Source organism: Rhinatrema bivittatum, chromosome 2 (genome assembly GCF_901001135.1).
Source record: "Rhinatrema bivittatum chromosome 2, aRhiBiv1.1, whole genome shotgun sequence".
NCBI classification, from domain to species: domain Eukaryota; kingdom Metazoa; phylum Chordata; class Amphibia; order Gymnophiona; family Rhinatrematidae; genus Rhinatrema; species Rhinatrema bivittatum.
In genome coordinates this window covers 635,161,000-635,185,226 of record NC_042616.1, presented here as the reverse complement: position 1 = coordinate 635,185,226, position 24,227 = coordinate 635,161,000, and the positions used below count along the sequence as shown (strand labels likewise).

The 24,227-nt window shown below is 43.0% G+C and overlaps 1 long non-coding RNA gene across 2 annotated transcripts in view; it reads left to right on the top strand.

The window, feature by feature from the left end:
• LOC115086243 overlaps positions 1-23,470 on the top strand; it is a 97,817-nt gene extending 74,347 nt beyond the window's left edge. The window contains exons 3-5 of one of the 2 annotated variants that reach the window (XR_003855180.1): positions 10,238-10,379; positions 17,728-17,800; positions 22,846-23,470. This is a non-coding gene — a long non-coding RNA (uncharacterized LOC115086243). The remainder of the gene's footprint in view (positions 1-10,237; positions 10,380-17,727; positions 17,801-22,845) is intronic. The other variant, XR_003855181.1, reaches the window with a different exon arrangement.
• The last annotated feature ends 757 nt before the right edge of the window (positions 23,471-24,227 follow it).

The following is a 24,227-nucleotide window of genomic DNA, read 5'->3' as shown; positions in this document are numbered from 1 at the left end:
GAGAAACAGAAGTTTACGTTCATGGAATCTGGAACTGATCGACAGCTGGTAGGGAGATTCACTGTGCCTCCCACTCCCCTTTCTTGCTTAAGGGCAGCATATCTCTGCTGAAAGCACTTTCGGCAAAGACGTCCCTTGTATAGTGACTGGGATTACAAATCCAAGTGGATTTTATAGGCTGTTTACTATCACTAGAATCCCATGTCTGGTATCTGGTTTTTCCTAGATTGATACTTGAAAGGTGAATGTATCTTTCTTGGGATCCCAGCTGAGACCAAGGCTGTGCTGAACTGATGGTGTGTTGGTGCTTGGGCCTGGGTCCTTTAGCTCATTTGCATGGTCCTCCAAAGAGAACACATCTATTACTTTTGCACTGTTGGAAATTATTTTGTACAGTCTCAGGGACGACTGACATCTGCCATATTCTTTTCAGCAGGCCAATGGCCTCTTCCTCTGTAGGTGTAGACTTCAGTCCATTATCCACATAAAAATCCCTTTCCACAAACTCTCTTGCATCTGTCCCACACTCCATTTCTCCTTCTTGTGCTGTTCTTCTGAATCCATAAGTAGTCGCAGATGGTGATGGACTTTTGCCAAAGACATGCACTTTCAAACGGTGCTCAATGATATCATTGCTGATGTTATTGTCATGGTACTAGAGAAATCTTAAGTAATTCCTGTTGTCTTCTCAGACCACAAAACAGTAGAACATCTGAAGGATGTCAGCGGCCACAGCAACAGGCTCTTTTCTGAAGTGGATTAAGACTCCTAAAAGGATGTCTGTTAAGTCTGGCCTGGTAAGAAGTACATCATTCAGAGAAACTCTTTGAAACAGAGATCTTGAATCAAATATAACTCTGATTTGACTAGGTTTCTGAGGATGTTATACACCAAAGATCTTCCCCTTCTTTCAATGGTGGAGCTGACCATTATCAAATATATTTTTCATGAAGGCCACAAAATTGTCCTTTCCAGAGCCTGATACAAGGAAGCAAGCCTGGATAGTGTTGTGAAACTATTCAACTAGGGTTCTTCGTTGTAGCCAGGCATTTCTTTAATGAAGAAATGATTAGGTCATGCTTTGCAAAACAATGTATGTCTATTTTCTAGCACACTGGTAGTAAAAGCATGAAGACTATCTGGCTTGCACATTCCATCAATGCAAACATCATCTACTATTATCCAATTAAGGTCCAGTCTCTGGGCATAAGGAGTGTTGTGGGACTGTTGCATTACTGATAAACTTTATGAAGTCTCAGCATATCCCTACCAGTTAGAAGCAGGATCTTTGCATTGTAATCTAAAGGCGGGTTACAACCAGCTATAGCTTGCAAATGGGGCTGCTAACATGCAGCATCTGGTGTAAGGATTATACTTCTGTTATGTATCTGGTTGCATTCTATAAGAGTAAGAAGAGGTAACTCAATGCTGCCTTCTACAACTTTTATCACATAACCATCTGCCTTCTTCCCAGAGGTCTCTATTGTCCCTTCACACATTCTTAATTTGTAGGATGAATCATCTTTCTGTATGTTAAACAAGTCAAAGAACTCTGAAATGGCCAGTGATCTATTAATTGATCATCCATGATTGTCAGGCCCGGTGCAAGGGGATTGGGCGCCCTAAGCACCTTCAGCCTTGTGCCGCCCCCAGCCGCAGCCCCGACTCCTCTGCCCCCCAAAAGAAAACTTACAAAAAACCTGGTGGTCCATGTGGGGGCCTGGGAGTGATCTGCCGCTCCCGGGGCCTCTGCTTCCACTAAGCAAAATGGCACCGGTGGCCTTTAGCCCCTACCATGTGACAGGGGATACTAGTGCCATTGGTTGGCCCCTGTCAGATGGTAGGGGCTAAAGGCCACCGGCGCCATTTTGCTTAGTGGAAGCAGAGGCCCCGGGAGTGACAGATCGCTCCCAGGCCCTCCGCTGGACCACAAGGTGGTGCGTTAGGAGGGTGGCACGGTGAGGCGGGGGCTGGCAGAATTTTGAAAGGACACTTTTTGCCCTTTCAAAATTTTGCCACCTGCCGCGGTGCCCCCTAAATCGCGGCGCCCTAGGCACAGGCCTAGCGCGCCTAGTGGTTCCTCCGGCCCTGATGATTGTATACATTCTTACTGATTTCTCAGGTTAACCCTTAGGATGTACCTTAAACCAGGCATATTTTTGAGCACAATATGCCAGCATGTCCTTCTCCTCAAACCTAAGTACATTTGGGAATGACTTCTGGCAATGCTGTCTGTTCTTCAAATCCCTCGCTGTTGTCTTATGAGACAGGGACAGAAGCCTTTGGGGGAGTTGGGTTTTGCAGTAGTTGGGGGCAGGGCAGTAACATGTTTGTCACTTCACTCTCACACTCTGTGCTCTTAATGGCTGTTTACAATCTTTAGATAGGTGAGTTATAGAAGAACACATCTGAAGCAGATTGTTAATTCTTTGAGCAAGTTTTTACTTTCACCCAGCGAATTTTCTCTAAAGTCACAGCACTTTAAAAAAAAAAAGAAAAAAAAAGAGGGTGAGGGTTTTTTGTGCAAAGGACGTTGACTGGATCCTCCCCCTTCTTGTTTGTGGCAGTAGGAAGGGTGGGAGGTGTAGATGCCATAGGTGAAACATTTAGTTTGTGCACAGCTAGGTTTTTTTTTAATGTTTCCATACATTTTAATTGGCTGTTCATCCTGTGTGTCATTCTGTGCTTCAAAACTCCTGCTTCTTGGGGCAATTCAACCTAACAAATAAAAGGGAAGCATCAGGTGACAGAGTATTACACAGAATTCATATACATGTGGGTAGATGATAGTTGGCCGTTCATCCCAGGGATGGCTTGGGCCTGTCAATTCAAGCATAAAACTTCAATCTTTTCTCATTGCGACTAAGTCCCGGCTAAACTTGGAGAAAACTGTGAAAAGTGGAAAAGCAATATTATAGTGCCTTTTATATGGGAAACCCAATTTTCCTGTAGGCTGTAGGACAGTTTCTTCAAGATTGGCCTTACTCAATGAGCAGTATCTAAATCAGTGCTTCTCAAACTTTTAGCCTATGTAACCCCACTTTAGCATGTCAAAATTCATATGACACCAGTGGATGACCAAAATAAATTAACAGGAATGCGATCCCTCTCCAACAATCACTCCACTCTCACCCTCCCTACATCAATCTCCACCCTCTCCAGTCTATCCTTTTTCTCAACCTCCAACCCATCTCCTCTCAACTTTTTCCTCTCCAGCAGACCCCATTTCTCTCTGCCCTTCTGGTCGATATCCTCTTACATTGTTGGATTCGTGGACCCTTGGGCCGATCGGAGCCAGAAGAGGAGCTGCTGTAGGCGTTTCCAGCAGCGACCCCGACCGGGAGGCGGAAAGGACAGACTAGTGGCTGGCCGAAGGTGGAACTCTGGGAGCTCTATGCGACCAAGGGCTCTGGCGTGGACGGAGGTGAAGAAGGCGCTGGCACTGTGTTGAGGGAACCTTCGCCCTGGAAGCCGATCCTCCCCCGAGAGGAGCTCGTAGGAGTTCGGCCGCTGGGACTTAGGAGATTCACTCTGGAAGCCGGAGTCCCCCCAGGAGGAGCCCGTAGGGACCCGGCCGCTGGGACTTAGGAGGGCCCACGGGGGCCTGGTCAGCTGTGGTCCAAGGTTGAGTGCCGAAGGGTCGTTGCTCGCCAGTCCAGAGTCAGGAGCCAATGGATCGCCGTCAGCCAGTCCGAGTTCAGGAGCCAGAGAATCAACGTAAGCCGGTCCGGGGTCAGAAGCCAGGGGGTCAACGCAAGCCGGTCCGAGGTCAGAAGCCAGAAGATACCAAATACCAGTCCGGGGTCAGGAGCCGAGAATATCCATAAGCCAATCCGAGTCAGGAATCAAAATAGAAGACAAGACAGCAGGAACGCAGCAACTGAAGACAGGAGCAAGCCTGGGAACCTCGTTGCAAGGCGCTGGAGAGAAGCAACTGCAGGGCTTAAGTAGCCCTGCAGCGTCTGACGTCACCGGAGGCTCTAGTTTGAATTTCCCGTGCTGGCCCCTTTAAATGTAGGCAGAGACGCGCGCGCATCTAGGGGGCGGGGCCAGACGCCGAAGGACGCCGGCTGCTCCGGCGAGGCGGACACGCGGCAGCAGAGGGCCCTGCAGGACCGGGAGAGGCTGCCCGACGTCGGGGCTGCGGCAGGGAAGGTCCTCGGAGGCCCGGGGATCGCGGGCGAACGCCGGAACCGCGGTCGGGTAGGTGGCGATCCCGGGACCGACCCGGGATCGCAACATACATTGCCCATCTCTGCTCTCTTATCCTCTCCAGCTCTCTTTTTACATCTCCCCAGCTGATCCTCTCTCATCTCCAAACCCTTCTTATAACCCCAACTGATCCTCTGTCATCCACTCCTTCTCACCCATCTCCTATTCCCTCCTCACTTTCCTCCCCATCCCCTCTCTCTGAAATTTGTCTCACTGCCTCCCCTCCAACCCCTTCTCTCATATACTCCCCAGCTGATCCCCTTTCACCCCCAGTTCTTATAAATCACCCAATCTTCTGTCATATCTCCCCCTCCACATCAACCCCTTCACCTGATCCAACCTGCAAACCCTCCTATATCTGATTTCTCCCTTCAAACAACTCCTCCTCCAAACATCTCCCTGGCCAAGGTTAGTGGCAACATTTTCCTCTGGGCTCTAGGCTAAAGGTGGATGACAGCGGGTGGGAAGAGAGAGCAGGCTGATGACAGGGACAGCATTTTTTTTCTTGGATAGGTTCAGTAATAGGTGAGGGGGAGAGGAGCAGTGGAAATCGTCACAGGCCCAAGCATACTCCTTTCCCCTAACCTCATGGCTAGGCCCAAGCCCGACAGTGATCTGCAAGTGGCAGCTGTGTTAATAATGAAAATAAGCATAGGGCCTGTGAGTACTAGTTCACAGGTGCTGAAGTGGCCCTAATCCCTCCTCATGCAGGGCTTCCTGAAACCACAGAAACTCATGCAAGGGCAGCATCGTAGCAGGGCTTAGTTTAGTTCATTGTATTGAATATACTGCCTTTCTGTATCATAAATCAAAGGAGTTTACAGGCCTCATGTTGACTTCCACTACTAATGTTGCTGCTGCTAGTGCCTGCAGAATGCTGCCAGTTGAGGTACTTGTGACCCCCAGCTGAAAGCTCAGTTTGGGAAGCCCTTCTCTAGATAGCTGAGACCTGGATGATTATGGGTCAGCTTTAGCCGCCTCAAATTCCAGTAGTAGCTTTCCAAGCTCTTGAAGCTTGTGATTATCTTTGTATGAGATTTTTGGAAAGTTCTCCTCCTCTTGAACAGAGCACTCAATTACTTCTGGGCTACCATCACATTATTCAAGTCTTTGGCACATTGCAGTCAAGCTTACTGAGGGATTATGTATATGCATTGACCTTAGCCTTTTTATGCATTCTGAAGATTTGTTCCCCAACCGTTTCACCAGCAGGTTAATCTCCTCCCTTGGGGAGATGAAGATATGAAGCATTTGAATACAGAGTTCCATGCTCTGTAGTTTTCTGGGCTGTCATCAAACTTCATGAGCCTTGTAGGGACAAGCTCATGACAAATCATGTATTGAGCAAGATCTGACATGGCCATGGCCTCAATCTATCTATGATTAAATATTTGTAGGATAGTCTTGGAAGTTATATGTCTGTGTTCATCACTTGACCCATCAGTTTTCAATACAAAAGTAGGATGGGTTGGTTAAGTGCACTCCAGCTGTGTAAAGAGCAGGGATCCTTGGTGGATGCAAGGTTGCAAATATGAATAAATGGTACTTCAATTTAATAAACTTCAAAAAAAATCAACAAGATCTTATCACCACTTCTATTGCAAAATTTACTTAACACAAAGATGACCTTCAGCCAAAGAGAATTTATACTATCTTATTAGCTGCTCAAAACTATTATGTTCAAGACATTTCTCCTAGCATATACAAACTCAGCAATGGCGGCTTCACTCCAAAATCTATACTTTATATATCCGAGGGAAAAACCACCTGCCATCAAATGTAGCAATGCTATTTGTTTACATAACTTCAATCATATCACATACAAATTAGATGTCTATTATCTGCCATGTCAGGTCAAATCTTATAAATAACTTAATCGTCATACTAAAGAAAAATACTCAACATCTACATTTAAACCCATAGGTTCTATTGTATGCCATTCATAAATAAACCTTCGTTGTTTGCGTGTTAATAATTTAGAAACATCACCTCCTCTATCAAGAGAGACTTGTGCAATAACAAAGAATCTCAGATCTTCAAGAAGATGTCCCAACCCTTTCCAATGATTGACCAACTGGGCACCTTCCTTCTCAATATGGATACAGATTAAATGTTCCAAAATACGTGTTTTAATTTTTCTTTTTGTTTGACCAGTGTATAATCAATCGCATGGACATCGCATAATTAACCTGAGATGTATGACAATCATATCTGGCAGGAAGTTTGTATATCCGCTGTTGGCTCTTAACAAAAAATTGGGAAACAGCAGCAACAAATGGACACACTGAACAATTGCCACATTTTGCCTGTCCCGTGACTTCTAATACATTTTCACTGAAGATAGGCAGATCTAAAGAGACCAGATGGTCTCAGAGGGAGCAATTTTTTTGTAATGCAAAGACCGATAATTCTTTAAATATGGGTTCATGTTCCAAAATAGCCCAATGCTTGCGAATAATCACTTTAATTTTATTAGAATGGCTAGAGAACGGGATTGCACAGACAAATCTAGACACTTGTGATTTAGCAGATGATATTAACAAATTATCCCAATTTGGAAAAAGCGCACACTTGAATGCTTTAATAGATGCACGGGCATAATCCCAATCTTGAAATCTTTTCATCAAACCTCCTGCTTGATTTTTAAACTCATCTATGGAAGTGCACACACGACAATCTTAAAAACTGGCTCACTGGAAAATTACTTTTCAAAGATGCCGGGTGGAAACTATTATAATGGAGTACCAAATTCTTATCAGTCAGTTTTCTATAAACTGATGTTTGTAACATGCCTTGTTTCTTACCAATCAAAAGATCTAAAAAAGGAATATATTTTTTATGACATTGGAATGAAAATTGAAGATTAGTATCTTAAGTATTGATCCACTGCATAAATGAATGAAAGTGATCAAAAGTATCTGCCCAAATGCACAATATATCATCTATGTACTTTCTCCACAAGACTACATTTCCAATAATCTGATTTTATATATATATATATATATATATATATATATATATATATATATATATACACACATACATACATACACACACACACACACATACACACTAACACTCAAAATGAGCAACATATAAGAATGCTACTGATGGAGCAATCTACAAACCCATAGGAACACCCTTAATCTAATGGTATAATGAGTCTCCAAATTAAACAAAACAAAACTTTTTTTCAGTGCAATAACTGTCAACTGGTGTAACAATTCTCTTTTATTAGTAGATATTTGTGTTTGTTGTAGAGATTCCTGTACTTTATCACAAGCAGTATTTTGGGGGATTATTTGTATATAAGGAAGAGATAACCAGTGTACCTAACCACCATTCTGAACTCATATGACGAATTTGTGAAAGCTGGCGAATGTAATTAGATGTATCTTTAATATATGATTTAATTTTTTAAATGTCCGGTTGCAGCCAGCTGTCAACATATTTCAAAATTGGTTCAAACAATGAGCCCATACTTGACATGATTAGTCAACCCATTGGATATTGCTCAGATTTATGAATTTTCAGTACTAAATAAAAAACCGGAATCACTGGAATTGGCTTATATAGATAATCTGCAAACTTGTCATTGATCATCTTCAAAGTGCATTTTGTACTGTATCCCATATTTCCTTCTTTAAACTTTCTGTTGGAGCCACCAATCGCTTATGATAAAAACTATCATCAAGTTGACAATCTTCTGCCAAATAATTATTTTTATTCTGGATCACTATCCTTCCACCCTTATCAGCTGCTTTAATCACTATAGAATGTTTTTTTCTTAATTTAGTCTGAGAATCTCCTTGGAATCGTGTTAAATTGTTATAACAATTTAATTTAGACTGCTCCAATATTTCTAGATCTTTCAATATTAGGTTTCCAAAGACCATAATAAAAGGGTCCTGTGGGTCCAGTGACTATGATTTAGAACTTCTAACAAATTTAGTTCTTTGACAAACAGTGGTTTGATTAACATTGGTTTGATAAAACTTTTTTGCAAGGTTGCAGCCATATCATGACCTCAGTTCATCTGGAGTAGTTGAGTGTGGGCATGAAGTAGTCTGTATCTCAGAGCAGACATACCTACATCTGGAGCTAGTGCATCCCTGATAGAGCGTGCATTGAGCTGGTTTCCATCAGGCATGATATTTATTGCATGAGAAGACTCTTTTTCCCTCAAAATCTGACCCCTCTTCATCGGCTTGGGAGAGTGAGCTAGAATACCTGGTAGCATAGTCTTTGGAATGCCAGGCTAGGTCCTGTGAGGCAATTTTACTAACCTGGTCTCCCAGCCATCTTATCCTGCAGCTATTTCATCAAGGATCCCATCCTGAGCCTTAACCACAGCGGCTTCCTTTTCTTGTTGTAATACTTCTAGATTAGTTTCTAATTCAGCTTTTTTTGCACGCATCAGCGTTCTGTCCCTGCTCTTCCACATCTACTTTCTTGTAGGCAGCAGCATTCCCCATTTCTGTTTCTCTGCCCTAGCTCTTACTAATTTTTATGGTTGCCTCTTTCCTGCTATAAGATGCACCTACCTGAGCAGCTTCTGCTTTAGCACATGCTCTGGCAGTAGCTACTCTTGTTGAAGACAGATTTGAGCACACTGATTTTGAGGATTTTATGGGTGGTCTGGATGACTTGGAGCACTGAGATACATTTCTTTTGAACATTCCATTTGAAATTCTACATATGCTGTAATCTCTATGTCATATTTTTGATCAATGGTTTGCTGAAGATCTCACTGCTGCAAGCTCTGGTACAAATTGATCTATTTTAGGAAAGTGAAGGAACTGGTAACTCCTTTAAGTGGACTTGAGCTGGCTGACAGCTTTCTTACTTGCTGTGCATGTAATATTACACATATCACGCCGAGTATTTTACCAGGCTTTGTCCAATGTCTCATGATACTGGTCTCTGACAATGTCACGGTTTCCCCTGGTCTTCTGTGTAAGAGTCACAGTCCGCTTCGACCTTACACTTTTCTAAATTTGTAGAGGCAGGATTTAAGCCTCTGCAGTTAGTGGAGAAAGAGTAATGCCGTCTGTAAGTTTAGATTCTGCCATGATGCACTGCTTGGGATCTGTAGCACTAGTAACAACTCATAGGTAATTGCCGTGCAGCAGGGATGAAACATAACAGAGTTCAGATGGCCCTGCTTAGAGCCCGGTTATGGATCAGCTGGATACTGCGAGAAGTCAGAGTGATCAGTGAAACAGCACATCTGGAGCCAGCATTCTTCTTAGGGATTTGATTGTATGTTGGAAGCTAAATCGGTAAGGAAATGCTTGACTGTAGAGACCTAGCCAAAGGAGTGAATCTACTGTGGAAGCCACTGCAGTGCTGCTTCTTTTCTAACCCCACAGTTTAACTTTTCATTTTACTATTCAATCTCTGCTCTTTGTTTCTTATGCACAGCTTTAACAGATAGCTTAAACTCTGTCCTTAAGCACATGTAAAGCAAATAACAGAGCCTTATTGTGCATAAACTGAAGAATGCAGTGACCAGCATAGTCTGGGCCACAGAAACAAGGCCAGGTAAAATGGAAATAAGGATGCAGGGTTCACAGAGGCCTAATCAGTATTGACCAAAGTTAAGAGTGAACCAAGAGGCAAGAAAAGTTCCCAGGCCCCCTTTAGAGACAGTTACACTGAATACAACAAAAGCCATGAACATGCAGGCTGGCCACCAGTTGACAATATAACAGCAAACACCGAAACCATAAAGAGTAAAGCATGCGCAACAGCATTAGTAACAGAAAACAGACTCTGTGAAAGGAGGACAGGACAATACCCACAAGTCCAGTTGCATTTCTTCACATGGATGGTATTGGATCAAAGGGAACACAAGAGGTTCTCTCTTTCTTGTATGGCATTTCCTTGTGGAGACTTATACCCCCCAAGTAGATAAATGCGCTGTTTGATATCTTGTAGAAATGTATATACTCGTATAGTCTAATAAAACCTGTACATACTTGTAAATACTACTAGCCCTGTTTACAATCCCATTTGTTTTTAGGTGTTCCTGGGGAGAAAGGAGAGAAATCCCCACCCACTAACACCTTCTTCTCCACGTGGAGGCATCAGCACCCAAGGACCAATGGAGCTTGCCTAAGGGGGCACTGCCAGATTGGACAGAGATGCAGGAATGCCCTTGCAAGGTGACTAGGCATGGGGGTGGTAGAAGAAAATAATGTTTCTTCCCAGACTCTCTCTCCCAATCTGTCCAGCAGTTTTCCTCTCTCTAGTCATTCATAACTGCCTCCCATTTTCACTTCCTGCCCTTCCTCTCCGCTTCACCACCTATTCCTCATCCCTCCTGCTCTCCACTGCTTCTCACCCTCATCCCAGCAAGCTCTCATTTCTCCTGCTCTCTTCCCTACTTCCCTCATCCCATCAATCTCCCATCTCTCCTCCCCTCTCCTTTCCTCCCAGCTATTCCCTCTCCATTCCCCCTTCTCTGCCCTATCCTTTTATCTCTCCTTCCCTTTTCTGTCCTCCATTCCAGCCTTATTTCCCCCTCCCTTATCTATCCCCTATCTCTGGTCTTCTCTTCCATTCATTTTCCTTCCCCCAATCCACTGTCCTTCCATTCTCTTTTCTTCCCCTAGTTATCTCAACCCCTCTTCATTTCACCCTACTTCATTCCCTTCTCCTCATTCCCTCTCTATTTCCTCCACATTCTCTCTCTCTCTCCCCAGTTCTCTTCCTTCCCCCTCCACTGGCCCATCCTACCCTATTCTCCATCTCACCAACACAAGGAGGAGAATAACATTTCGTGCGGTGGCTATCTCCTCCTGCCACCTGGTCCAGACTCACAATTTGAACCTTGGAGTACACTGTACACATAGCTACGGGGCCGCACATGGCCAAACCACAAATCTGGATAAGTCAGTAAGAGATAGATGGTGCCCAAAACGTTGCTCCCGTCCTTCTACTGGTAGAAGGGATAGAGAAGGTAGGACTGGCTGTCAGGGAGGTGGCAAGGGAGATAGGGAGGTGAGATGGAGGGAGGATCAGTGGGTTGGGGGGGGCAGTGAGGTTTCACGTGCATGCAGGTGAGCCCCCAGCCTGACTCGCTGGTTTGATGGTTTCCTGTAGTTCCACAGCAAGGACCAGATTTTGTGGCCTTTGCTATTCCAGCCATGGAATAAAGAGGAAACCAGGGACTGTGGGAACAGACAAGAATGGAGGATTCCAGTCTGAGTCAGGCTGTCACGCCACCATCTGACTCTGGAAATGTGCCCCTAACATGATATAATGCAAGCAGAGCTGAAAACCAAGGTGTTTACTTTAGTGAGGAGAAAGAAGCCTGTACTGGCCAGTACCAGGGAACAAACAAAAGGAAGAACATGTACAGGATGCCATTTTCTACAGGTAAATGTTTAACCCAGGCAGCATGCCAGTGTTTCGCTTCAATGATGCCTTGTGATAACATTCTGGCAGACCTCACAGTAGAACATAGGCATGCTGGGCCCGAGCCTTATTAAATTAATCAGTAGATAATAAAGTATGTAAAGGAAAAAAGTGAGATGTTGCTATGCAATTGGGAGATTATAAAATCAGAGTTACAATAGAACCTAATTGTGAGGTGATGTAAACTATTATATGAGACATTTCTGAAACTGAAAACCACTGTTCAGTTGCCATGACATTTGCAGACATTGCCCACTTGCACCGGTTGATGGCCCTTCTACCATTGCCACAAATTTTACAGGAAGCAAAATAAAGCATTAATCAATTATGTAAGGAATTAAGGACAGCCAAGACCCTCTATTTTCCTGTGGCAGCTCAGAGGTAGATACTGCATCAAGGGTTAGATAACTGAGCAGCAGAATTTTCAAGACTCTATTCAGACTTCCAGTACATACCACCCACCTACCTCCCCAAAAAGGGAATTCTAAGCTGTTTACATCATGAGAACAATAATATACTTTAATATAATAAAAATAATAATAGCAATTACACATCCCCCACTCTCAACAGGGAAATGAAAGGCTTTGTGGCATGAATGCATACACAGAAATGTATTTGCAAATCCCAGATTTTCACTGAAATTCTATTTTACAGGGAACATTGTAAAATACATTTATCTAACCTGTTGTGTACAACTGAATAATTTTTATTTTCTTTTTCCAACTCACTTCTCACGTTTATTTATGCACTTTGCCTTTTTCTATTCACAGCTTCCTTTCATCTCCTCTTAACTCTCAACCTGTTTCTCTCTTTCATAAAGGCATCTCTTCTCCTCTCACCTATTCTGTGTCTATTTTTCATCTGTCCCTATCCCAGTCTCTCCTTTTTCCCCTCAGTTCCAGTCTTTCATCGCTTGTTCCTTTCTCTCCTACATCCTTCCCATCCTCATAATATCATGCCATCCTCTATTACATTTCTAGCCATCATCCCATCCACTCTCTCCTCCCCATTCATCATCCCATTTTGTACCCTTCCATACCTCCCTAACATCATCCCATTCCTCAATATGCCTCATTCACCCCTTCATTCCTTCCTTTTCCCACTTTCACCCTTCCTTTCCTTCCCCAATCTCATAGTGGTGTCAGTTTCTTCTCATCCCAACCCCCTCTGACACTGAACTGCAACCACTGTAGTGTTCTGTTTATCCCCTCTACTCTCCATCCCTGGTACTCGATCCCTGCTCCTACCTCCTCTAACTTTCAGCTCGGATATTCCTCTCCTCCCAGGTCCTCTCCCCCGTGTCTATCCCATTCCTTCAACCAACAGAAGCAGCAGCACTGGCCTCTCTCCTCCCCCACAGAGACCAGCCTTTCTTAGCCCCTTCCCCTGACTCTCTCTCCACCCCTTACCCTGCCAAAACCAGCCTTTCATTTCCCCACCCCTCTGCTTCTGCCAACACTTTCAACTTCCTGCCTGCCCTTTCTACCATGCCTAGTTGCCACTAAACTACTAGCAGGCATCATATCTGATAATAAACTAAACATGCTGTTAAAAAAATACTTCAGTTTCTTTATCTTTACTTCATGTATTAACATTAAACATTTATGAAATACCATGGACAGAGTTAAATATTAACAGGCCAATGCAATGTTGACACACTAAAACATGCGTCCGAACTGGGCTCACTTTTTATTAACAAGTGCACAATCACCTCTCCTGGGCACTCTATGCAATAGGCAAATGAGGCGCCAAGCTAAAACGTACACCCAGGAAAAGTGTCTGTGCATGGGTTAGCAGAACAGATGCTCAATTTTATGAGCATCCATTTTCATAACTTGGGCACAACCACGGGTTAGGAAAACGGATGCTTGTTAATTGAGCGTCTGTTTTCCTAACATGACCACCGGCAAGACTTTCTTTACATTTTTTTTTTACGTTACTCCTTTTTTTGGTTCCTCCAACTTAATATTGCCCCGATATTATGGTAAGTCGGAGGAACCACAGAAAAGCAGTATTTTCTGCTTTTCTGATAACTTTTGGGGCTCTTCAAGACTTAATGTCAATTCCAGGGCTGGCAATTTTTGAGGGTAAAAATGTGTGCATTGGGTGTACATTTGTAACATAAGGGGATAATAGCTAATAGCCTTATCAACATAGCTAATAGCATTTACATGTGATGAGTGCTATGTGTTGATTTGGACGCACCCCTTATTGCATAAGCGGTTATGGATGCACATCCAAAATGCGTGTCCAACCGTGGGTTAACCTGTGCGCTAGCCTCAGCGCATGATATTGCATCGCCTTGTAAATGTTTTGGGGTCCTCATACCAAGACTCAACCAATTTTTTCTCTATAGTTTATCCCGCATTTGTCATAATGGGACCCAAAGATGTGTCTCTTTTTTTGAATTGTTCCTTTTTGCACGTATAAATCACTCAAAATGGAGTCATGATAGTACAACATGGTCATATTTTAAATTAGGTCTTCACCAATGAAGCGTCTCTTTGTACACAATGCTTACTTCATAGTAAATTCCATGTGTCCATGGTGTAAGTTCTTACTTATTCCATTATTTCTAAAAAATGAGAGAACGAGAAAAGGGGTTATAATGTAGGCTCCTAGAAGATGTAAAATCAGGCCAGATGTAGCGTCATCTCTTTTCATTATCTCATATTTCAATCCTGCATGTCACTTCAAACCCACCCTCCCTTAGAGCAAGTCAGACAAACAAGCAAGCACCCCGCTATTTTCTACACACTGTATTTGAGTCCTGTGTGTCATTCTGCGCTTCAAAACTCCTCCCTCTTGTGGCAATTCAACCAATCATATAAAAGGGAGGAGTCTGGTGGCAGAGTATTACACAGGACTCAAACACAGTGGGGCCAATACAAAACAAATGTGCCTCTCCTGGGGGCACCATGCAATATTTAAATTCGGAGTCACACTTCCAAGGAGGTGCTAGGGTCGATTGCACACCCCTAGCGCCTCCTTGGCAGCAGGCACCCAGGAGAGGTCAGCTGTCCACGGGTTAAGAAAATGGACACTGAATTTAATCGGCATCCATTTTCCTAACCAGTGCGCAGCCATGGGTTAGAGAAACTGACGCTGGTTAACTAAGCATCAGTTTCCCTAACCTGACCGCCAGCACACTTTTTTTTTTTTTTTAATCTTTTAAACTTTTCGTTTCTCCGACTTAATATTGCCATGATATTAAGTTGGAGAATGTACAGAAAAGCAGTATCTTCTGCTTTTTTGTACAACATTTTGGGGTGCTCAGAAATTAACACCTGCTCTGGGCAGGCATTAATTTCTGAGCATAAAAATGAGCAGATTGGACGCACTTTTTTTTTTTTTTGCATGTGGGGTGAATAATTAATAGCCTAATCGACATTCATTTACATGTGATGAGCGCTATTAGTTTTGCGGCGCATTGGACACGCGTTGTGGAGGCGCTAATCCCCTTATAGCATAAGGGGCTATGGACGCACCTACACAACGCATGTCCAACTGCGGGTTAAACACTGCACTTGGCTGAGCGCACTGTTTTGTATTGGCCCCAGTGTGTGTAGAGGATAGAGAGGTGTTTGACTGAATTGCCTTTACAGGGAGGAGTTTGAAGTAAAGAGTGACACACAGAATTAAAATATGTGATAGCCAATGAAACATGATGAAGATACCAAAGCTGTTATTGGCCAAATTTGTCATCCTGCCATTTTTAGAAATGCCAGAGTAAGAGTGGAAACATTCACCATAGAGACATAAAAAGTTACTATAAAACTAAACATTCGCCTACAAAGAGAGACTATTCTAATGCAGTGGCATAGCCAGAATTGATTTTTTGGGTGGGCAGAAGGTTAACATGGGTGGGCTATAGGTATGCAGGTCTGAGACCTACTAGTTGTATTCTTATTGATAAATAATGCCATATACTGTACCCTACAATGGCTAAGAAGTTTGCAACAGCTATTACGCATCATGCATGAAACTTTAAAATATTGTACCTCATTTATTTCAAGCACTTATCAGCATTAAAATTCTTATTAATCTGTATTTATTTTATATTTATTACAGTTTATAAATGCACAAGTATATCATGTAAAAAGCAAAGAGATCAATCATGTAATAAAACAGAGGAGTAGCCTAGTAGATAGAGCAGCAGGCTATGACCCAGGGAAACCAGGGTTCAAATCCCACTGTTACTCCTTGTGACCTTGGGCAAGTCACTTTACCCTTAGGTACAAAATTAGATTGTGAGCCCTGTGGAAATACCTCTAGTACCTGAATGTAATCCACTTCGAAGTGCTGTAAAGCGGAATATAAAAATATAAATATATATATAAAAAATAATGTATTCTTTCATGAATCCTCTTTGCAGAAAGCCAAAAATCATCATAACTACAATAAAATGTCATCAGAGCAGAGCTAGGACAATTCACATTACAACTAACATGAAAAAAAAAATATTGAAATTTTGGTGTCACCTCAGCAAAAAATATCCCTCCACTGCTATTTTGTGAAGTAACACAAACTCCTGCAAAGAAAGACATCTAGAACCTTGCAATACCATATAGCACTGCCTCTCAGGATTCAAATAACAGCAACCTTATGAAGAATACTACAAATACTACACCAGGTCCTAGAACATTAATACATCACCTACTGGAATAACAGAACAAGCTGGACTACTATAGAGAAATACATGCGAGCAGAAATACTGCACTTCAGTCCCACACCCTCAAAGGCAAAACAGAGACCGACCTTTACCTAATATAGAAATAAAAGACTACAAATTGGAAACAAACATGCAGACAAAATCAAAATAGAAAGCCTGAGAAACTAGACTCTGAACAGTGGAATACTGAAGAAAGAGCAAAATACAAAAATATAAGAAATGCACATTCCCAAAGATGATATATTCAAATTGCTAAAATCTCAAAATTTATTATTTTTTTTTTACCTTTATTGTCTGATCTTTGTATTTTTCTAGTCAGTTGGCCCTGGTCTCTTTTTCCAAATTTTTCCCTTGCCGTTCATTTCCTAATTCCTTTTCAGTGTCTCTCTTCTTCCCTTCTTCCCTCACTCTCACACACACACACACACTCACTCTCTCTCTCCACCCCCCAGGCTCCCATTCTTATGCACACAGACCCACACCCAGGCTCCCATTCTTATACACAGAGAGAGGGACACCCAGGCACCCATTCTCACCCACATACATACATTCAAGCTCCCATTCTCTCTCACCCACACACACAAGGCCATTTCATTAGGCACAGCCAAAGTCCTACTTCTGCTGCCTGGGGGATGGGATCCCAAGGCGGCCTGTCTGGCCCCTTCCTGTCCACTTTGATTCTTTAAAATGTCCCATTCCCTCAATGAATAGATTGTTATAAACTTTAAAAAAAAAAAAAACCTGGTTCAGGTTCCTACTGAGCGTATGTTCTTAAACTAAGATACTCGAGGGTCTCCTGCTCTCTTCATACCCAGAAGGGGCTATGAGCATGTGCCAGCACTCTCTCCTTCTTCAGCCGCCAGCTGGTTAGACTCTGCCAGCAGCCCGCAGCCTCTCCTGCCTGGCCTTGTGGGTCTGGCTCTCTTCTTCGCTGTCATGTTGATGGGATCCCACACGGCTCCTACCTGTCCATAAATTTTGAGAGAGCGGTTGTGTTGCTTATATTTAAATTGCTAACATCTCACAGGGATGGGATCCTGCGATGGCATTGCTCTAACAGGCCTCTTCTGGTTGGGTGGGTGGGCCTGGGTCCATTTCAAGTGGCATTTTGATTGTTTTACATGCAAGCAGGAAAAATAAAATTAAAAAAGAAAAAAAAAAAAAGAGACATAACTTTTGAGTACCATGACGACAAACATGTGATAGACCTTAGAGACAAACTAGTTTGAGCTCTGGTATGAGGACCCTAAAACATTTAAAAGTTAACTTTTGTCCACAATGTTTCACAACTGCTTAATGTTAACATGCTTTTTATCTTAACATGAAGTAAAGATAAAAAGAAGCAGATGGTATTTCTCTAGCAGTTTTGATTCAAGACACCCTGCATGAGTGGATCTGATTTTGTTTAATAACCTAAACAGGACATCACAAAATGCAGGAGCTGCGGGTAAGACTTTTGCAGAAGCGTCCCCAGAAGCCCGGGCCTGGATTGAGGTAGGAGGCTTCCTCCATCCTGAACATCAACTTTAAATAATGTTTAAGGGGAAGTTGGAGCAGAGGGAGGGGAAAGGGGGTTCTCCCCCTGCCAATATTTTTTATTTTACTTTAAGTGGACTGTTTTGGGGGTGGGAAAGGTCGGCCCAGGAGAGCCTTTGCAACTCAGGTGGAAGGGAGGCGGGGGACAGGCTTCAATGATTTTTTTTTTTTGACTGGCTCGTAACTTATCCAGATATATTCTTTTTTTTAATATATACGGTTAAGTCTAAAGATATCTGGCCAAACGAGGCTGGATAACTTTAGATCTGCTTCTGAGCAGGTCTATAGTTATGCTGCTAACTTAGCCGGATATACCCGTTATTCTGCTACGTTAGCTGGATAACGGAACCCCTCCCCAGAATCACCCCAAAACGCCCCTTTCATATCCGGCTATAATTTAGTTGGATAAGAGGCTCAATATGCCATTTAAGCCATCTAGATGGATAACTTGTAAGTTATCTAATTGCCTTTTGAATATCTACCCCATAGTGAATGGAGAGAGATCCTAAGAGAAAACAGAAGGGAATAACAATACATTCTGTATCTGTGAGCACGTCATCAATACCTCAGGCCCTAGCACAAAGACACCTAATTTTCTATTCACGGCTACTCAGGTAGTTCTCCATATGAATAGAAACAGGACGGCAGAGTAAGAGCACATGGCCTATCCAGTCTCCCCACCTGCCCACCAATGTAACTTTACCATTCCCATCACTCCCTCAGAGATCCCCTGTATTTATCCCATGCTTTCTTGGATTCAGAAATTGTTTTTGCCTCCTCACCTCCACTGGGAGGCTGTTCTACGCATCCATCTGTAAAGAAATATTTCCTAATACAATAAAGGAAAAGTAGGGCATCAAGGAGTCTCTCTCATTCTGTGTATATGGGGTAAATCCTCTTGGCAAATCAGGTCCTAAATTTAGAGTGTCAAATAAATTAAGAAGCAGTACCAGTCTGCTTCATTCTGTACATAGTGTCAGAGGGCTGCTGGGGCCTTACTGAATCATTGTCTTCACTGCTAACTGAAGAAAATGTCAGCTCTATGATACATTATAAAGTTCAGCTGGAGGCATTTTTTCTTAGGATGAAAACAAGATATACGGGGGATATTTCACCCTGGTACACTGAGATTTACTCCTGTGAATAATATTTTTTTTCACATATCCAACCTGTACAGAACAGAGCCTTAGAGGAAAATGGAACGAGCCTGACAGTCTTGGGCTTTTGGGAATGAATATCTGTGATGCATCAGCAACTGCAGTCTAACATCATCACAGCTGTGCAGATGACTTGAACAGGCTCCCAGTGAGCTGAGGCCAGAAAACAGAAAGACGACAATCTGGCTAGAAAAGCAAAATTTGGAGAACAAGGGTGTGAAGTATTTTTCTGTAAGCAAGTTTCATTAGGTACATGAAGAAATGGCAGCCACCGCTAACACTCACCTATGCTAATCTACCATTTAAAACATACTTTTGTAGAATATGCTGCTCACTAAGGCAGCTCCAGCCATTTTAATAAATGTCGCATGATTTCTAGGAGATTAATGGAGTGACAGATCATTCAGAGTTGGTAAAATGTTAACCAACAGGTGCTAACAGGGGAATTTCTTCTGATCACATTTTTACCATCAAGGATGTTTTAATAAAGAGAGATTATGATGCTAGATCAAGACCAAAAGGTCCATCTCTAGTCTGTCCAACATGCATACTTTTGCAGTGCCACAGACACCAACTGATCTGTCTATCCCTCCATTTTATGACTACTAAGATTCCTGTCAGTTTATCCCATGCACCTTGAATTTTGTCACTGTTTTGGCCTCCAGTGCTTCCACTGGGAGGCTGTTCCATTCATCCACTTCTCTGTCTCTTAAGAACTATTTTCTAATGCCTCTCCTGAGTCTGCACAATATGAGTCCCATATCCTATCTTTTGGAGAATACAACTGTGGCTCTGCAGTTTGTTGCCAATCATTACAAACACAGTAACATGGAAAATAATGGCAGAAGAAAACCAAACAGATGCATCCAGACTGCCCAGTCGCTCCTGACCATGATAAAATCTGGTCCCTAGCCACAGAACATGACCCTCTGTAAGATATCAGTCTTTAACTAAGGCAGGTTGTGTCATCTTCCTCCTCTGTATGCCACTCGAGTACATGCAAGATCCCCTATTCAGTTCCGATCCAGCACTCTTCCCTTTCCATAACTACAAAGGTTTTGTAACCCCTTATTAGTGACTAAACTGGTATGTTCCAGTCACTCTGTGTAGAAGGTAATAATGGGTTAGCCAGGTGTGTACTAAGCATGCTGCAGTAGAGGGAACCTGTCTTTCAGTGTTCTCTGCTGAGAGTTGAAGAAGTTGGATGCATGGTAGCAACTTTCTTCTAATGATGAATCCCCTTCCCTGCTGACCAAGTTTAAACCTCAGGGCGAATGGAAGATAATCTGGATTGGATTCTGCATCCTGGCGGTCTCAAATACAATGTCCTGAATTGCAAGTACTGAGCATTTTTCAGTGCACCAGTGGGTGGTGGATGACTCAGTAGTGAGAGCAGTGGAGTTAAGTTGCATGGGGGGGTTAAGTATTATTGCCCAATGTTAGCTACTAGTACAGAAGTTAACATCTATTAGAGATTATATTTGGAACTTCTTCTGCTGTAGTGCTGGACTGTAGTGTTTGTGTGTCAACCTCAAGTCGATAAAATAGGTCAAGACAGATGTACATCAAGAATGCACAAGACTGTTTTTTGGGCTGCACTGGCTAGACAAGAAACAAAACAGAGGAGAGAATTCTGAAGCAGTGGGAAAAGCATCCAAGGTCCACTTCTACCTCTGCAAGGCCAACTTATTATCGAGGACCCCAGCCTAATTAGTGTGTTTATCTGGGAAGCGAAGACTAGGTTGTATGCTACATTTTGCAATAATCTAAAATGGACCAAGACAGGTGGTTTGAAGAAAGCATAACCAGTTCACACATGTCATCTTTCAATCAAACTAAGCAGCTATATACCCCTACAGAATTGTCTAGCCATTTCATTGCACAATTATATTATTTTCTATAATTAAGATTCAGGCATCAATCAGCAGTATTCTCTTCACCCTGTTATTTATATCATAGGGCATAACAGGTGGGTAAGGATATCATGATCTGATGCTTTTCAACTAAAAGAAATGTATTCTATATTAATGGTGTGTACTGCTTCCTAGGAGCAGGGTATTGCTAGGTGGAGGCACATGGAGCCAGTACCTCAAGTCCCTTGGAGCCACCTTTAAACTTTTTAATGTGGCTACCGCTGTCTTTTTATCCCCTTCATCTACTTCTTCCTTGCCGCTTTCAGAAACTTGTAACCAGCTACTCCTCCCACAGTGTTGGCACCTTGCTGCTTCTTTTGCACCTGTGTGGGTCAATGACAAGAAGTTTGAACCAGGCAGGACTCCATAGATGCAAAGCCCCGCAGCTCAAACATCTTGTCATTGAATCCCACCTGCACGAAGAAAGCAGCAAGCTGCCAGAAGAGCAGGAGAAGCTGGTTACAAGCTTCTGAAAGGGGAAGGGGGATAAAGAGAGGGGGACAGCCAAGTTAAAAAGCAGATCCAGGGGACTTAGGAGAACATGGCCTTGGAATACCCTTACATTTTGGTTGTGAGGGAGGGAGAGTGGGAACACTCAGATTGGGGGAGAGAAGTACGGAGACTCTGGGATGAGAGATGTGGTGGATCCCCAGATTTGGGACATGGGAAGAGAGCATGGTGACACCCAGATTTGGGGGTGAACATAAGAAATTGCCATAATGGGTCAGACCAAGCCCAGCATCCTGTTTCCAACAGAGGCCAAACCAGGCCACAAGAACCTGGCAATTACCCAAACACTAAGAAGATCCCATGCTACTGATGCAATTAATAGCAGTGTGGTTATTCCCTAAGTAAACTTGATTAATAGCCGTTAATGGACCTCCAAGGACAATTGGAGACTTTGGGACAGGAGATGAAGAGCACATGCATATTTATTGGGTGGAGAAGAAGGGAGAGTGGATTAAAGACTCAGGAATGTGGGGGGGGGGGGAGAGAAAACAGCAGGGGCTGCCAGATTGGGGGGCAGAGGAGGGAACAGAGACTGGTGGGAGAGAGTGGAGATTCAAATGTTTGGGGTGAAGAGGCACTCAGCGATTGAATGGGGGAAAGCAGAGACTAGGGGAGAATAGTAACTTGGCAGTTGGGTGGGGGGCATGAGTGAGGATGTATTAGATAGGTTATGAGATGTGGGGCTGTGAAGGAAAAGAATGATAGGAGGGGAAAGGATTCAATATGTTGTGAATAACTTTGAGGGCTGGTGAGGGGGCAAGAGGCAGTGGAAAGGAGTGTGTGTGAAGGGGTGAAGGAGGGTGAAAATAGGAGAGGAGGTGGCTGAATAGGAGATTAGAAACAGAAGCGGGGGGGGATGAATGACAGAAGGAATTGAGCTAGTGAGGAGATGAAACTGAGGCACAGGAAAGTATTCCCTCATGGCTCCACTTTGTCGCCTGTCCTCATTAATCTTTACCTACCTCCCAAGTCCCCTCTTCTGACCAAGATAGATGTCTCCTTCAAATGCTATGCGGATGACATCTGTTTCCCCCCCCCCAATTTTGCCCTTTATGGACGCTACTATGGAGAAACTATTAAGCTGCTTGTTACAAATCAATACCTGGCTTTATAAGAATAAACTGATGTTTGACATCATCAAAACTGAAGTTATATTTCCATCTCGATCAGGAGTAAGTAACCCTCTAAGTGTTTCCCTTGAAAGACGCTCTGTATCTATACCCATCAAGAATCAAGTCCGAAACTTAGGGATCCACATGGATTCATCATTGCCCTCTGACTACACTTTAGAGCTCTAGTACTGTCTTCCTACGATAAATTGTGCTTTTGTATGCACTAAAACAGTTTCATTCCAACCTCTGTTTGGTGACCCAATTGATTCTGTCTGCCCTTGATTATTGCAATGTTCTTTTTTTTTTTTTAGGTCTTCCATTCTCATATCTAAAATCTCTGCAAGGAATTCAAAATGCTGCTGGCCATTTGGTTTATGGTTTAATTCCGCAGAAATGCCCTGGCCGCTCTACGCTGGCTACGGGTAGCATGGTGAATAAAATCCAAAGCTCTAACTCATTTTTAAAGCCCAAAACACTCTGTCCCCTCCCCTCCCGTATAACAACAACATCAGCTGTTCATCCTTACCAAGCGTGATGCTCACTGCATTCATCAGCCCAACACCTTCCGGAAATTTCTGCACTGAGGGAAGTTCGGCTTATGACAATCAAGAAACCAGATTTTCAAAACTGCGAACCCCACCCTGTGAAATAATTTACCTGAAGATATCAGGATGGAAGAAGATCTGTCACGGTTTAGAAAAATGTTGAAAACATTTAGTTTCACAAGTGCTTCCCATCTACAACTCCAAGTCCACTATCTCAGCCTCTGTAACAGAGCCCAGTACAGACGATTTTATTGTTATGGTCTTTTATTTTAATTGTGACCAACTAGGATGTTGGTAGGTCTTTGTAATGTTTTGTTACTGTTATTTGTTTGCTTGAGATTCTGTATGTACTACTGTGATCCACCAAGATTTGTAGGTTGGTGGAATGCAAATGGAATAAATAAATAATTTCAGGGTTGGGGGAGGGGGTGAGTACAGAGGGTGAAAATGGGGGAAACAGGAAAAACTGGGCTGGGAAAGGAGTGAGAGATGGGGGTGGGGAAAAAAGGAGGACTAGGGAGGGGGAGAGTATAGAGATGGGCTGGGAAGGGGATGAGGTAAAGCGAAGATGAGAGGTGAAAAGAGGGAATGTGAGGGCTTATAAATGATGGAGGAGAGAGGACGAGTGAAATCTAGTTAGAAGTGGATAAAGAGGCAAAAACAGAAATTGAGAAAAGAGGTGAAAGATCAGTGTCAGTGGCTGCTATAAGGGAGGTATTCAAGAAAGGAAAGAGAGGAAACACAAATGGACACTGGAAAATAAGTTAGAAGCTGACAGATGGCAGAAAGAGAAAACAAGATTGGGGCCAACGTGATTAGAAAATTAAAATGTACAGACAACAAAAGTAGGACCTAGGGAGGCCCTATTTCATTTTATTTATTTATTTTAAAATGTTTGTTGCATTTCTGAAAAGAAACAGAAATGCAATAAACAAACATTCAATGAAAAGGAACTCAGGAAAAAAAAAACCGAAACAAAAATTTGAGCCTGCACACCCCTAGGGTGTATATGTGGGTTTTGTCTCATTACTATATATCCCACAATTCAGTTCCATATAGAAGAATTGATTGAATGATGCTGTGGAATCATTTTAATGGTAGTTTACTGGGTGGTTGAAACTGGCCTGGGTTTCTTTGTTGGAGAGAAG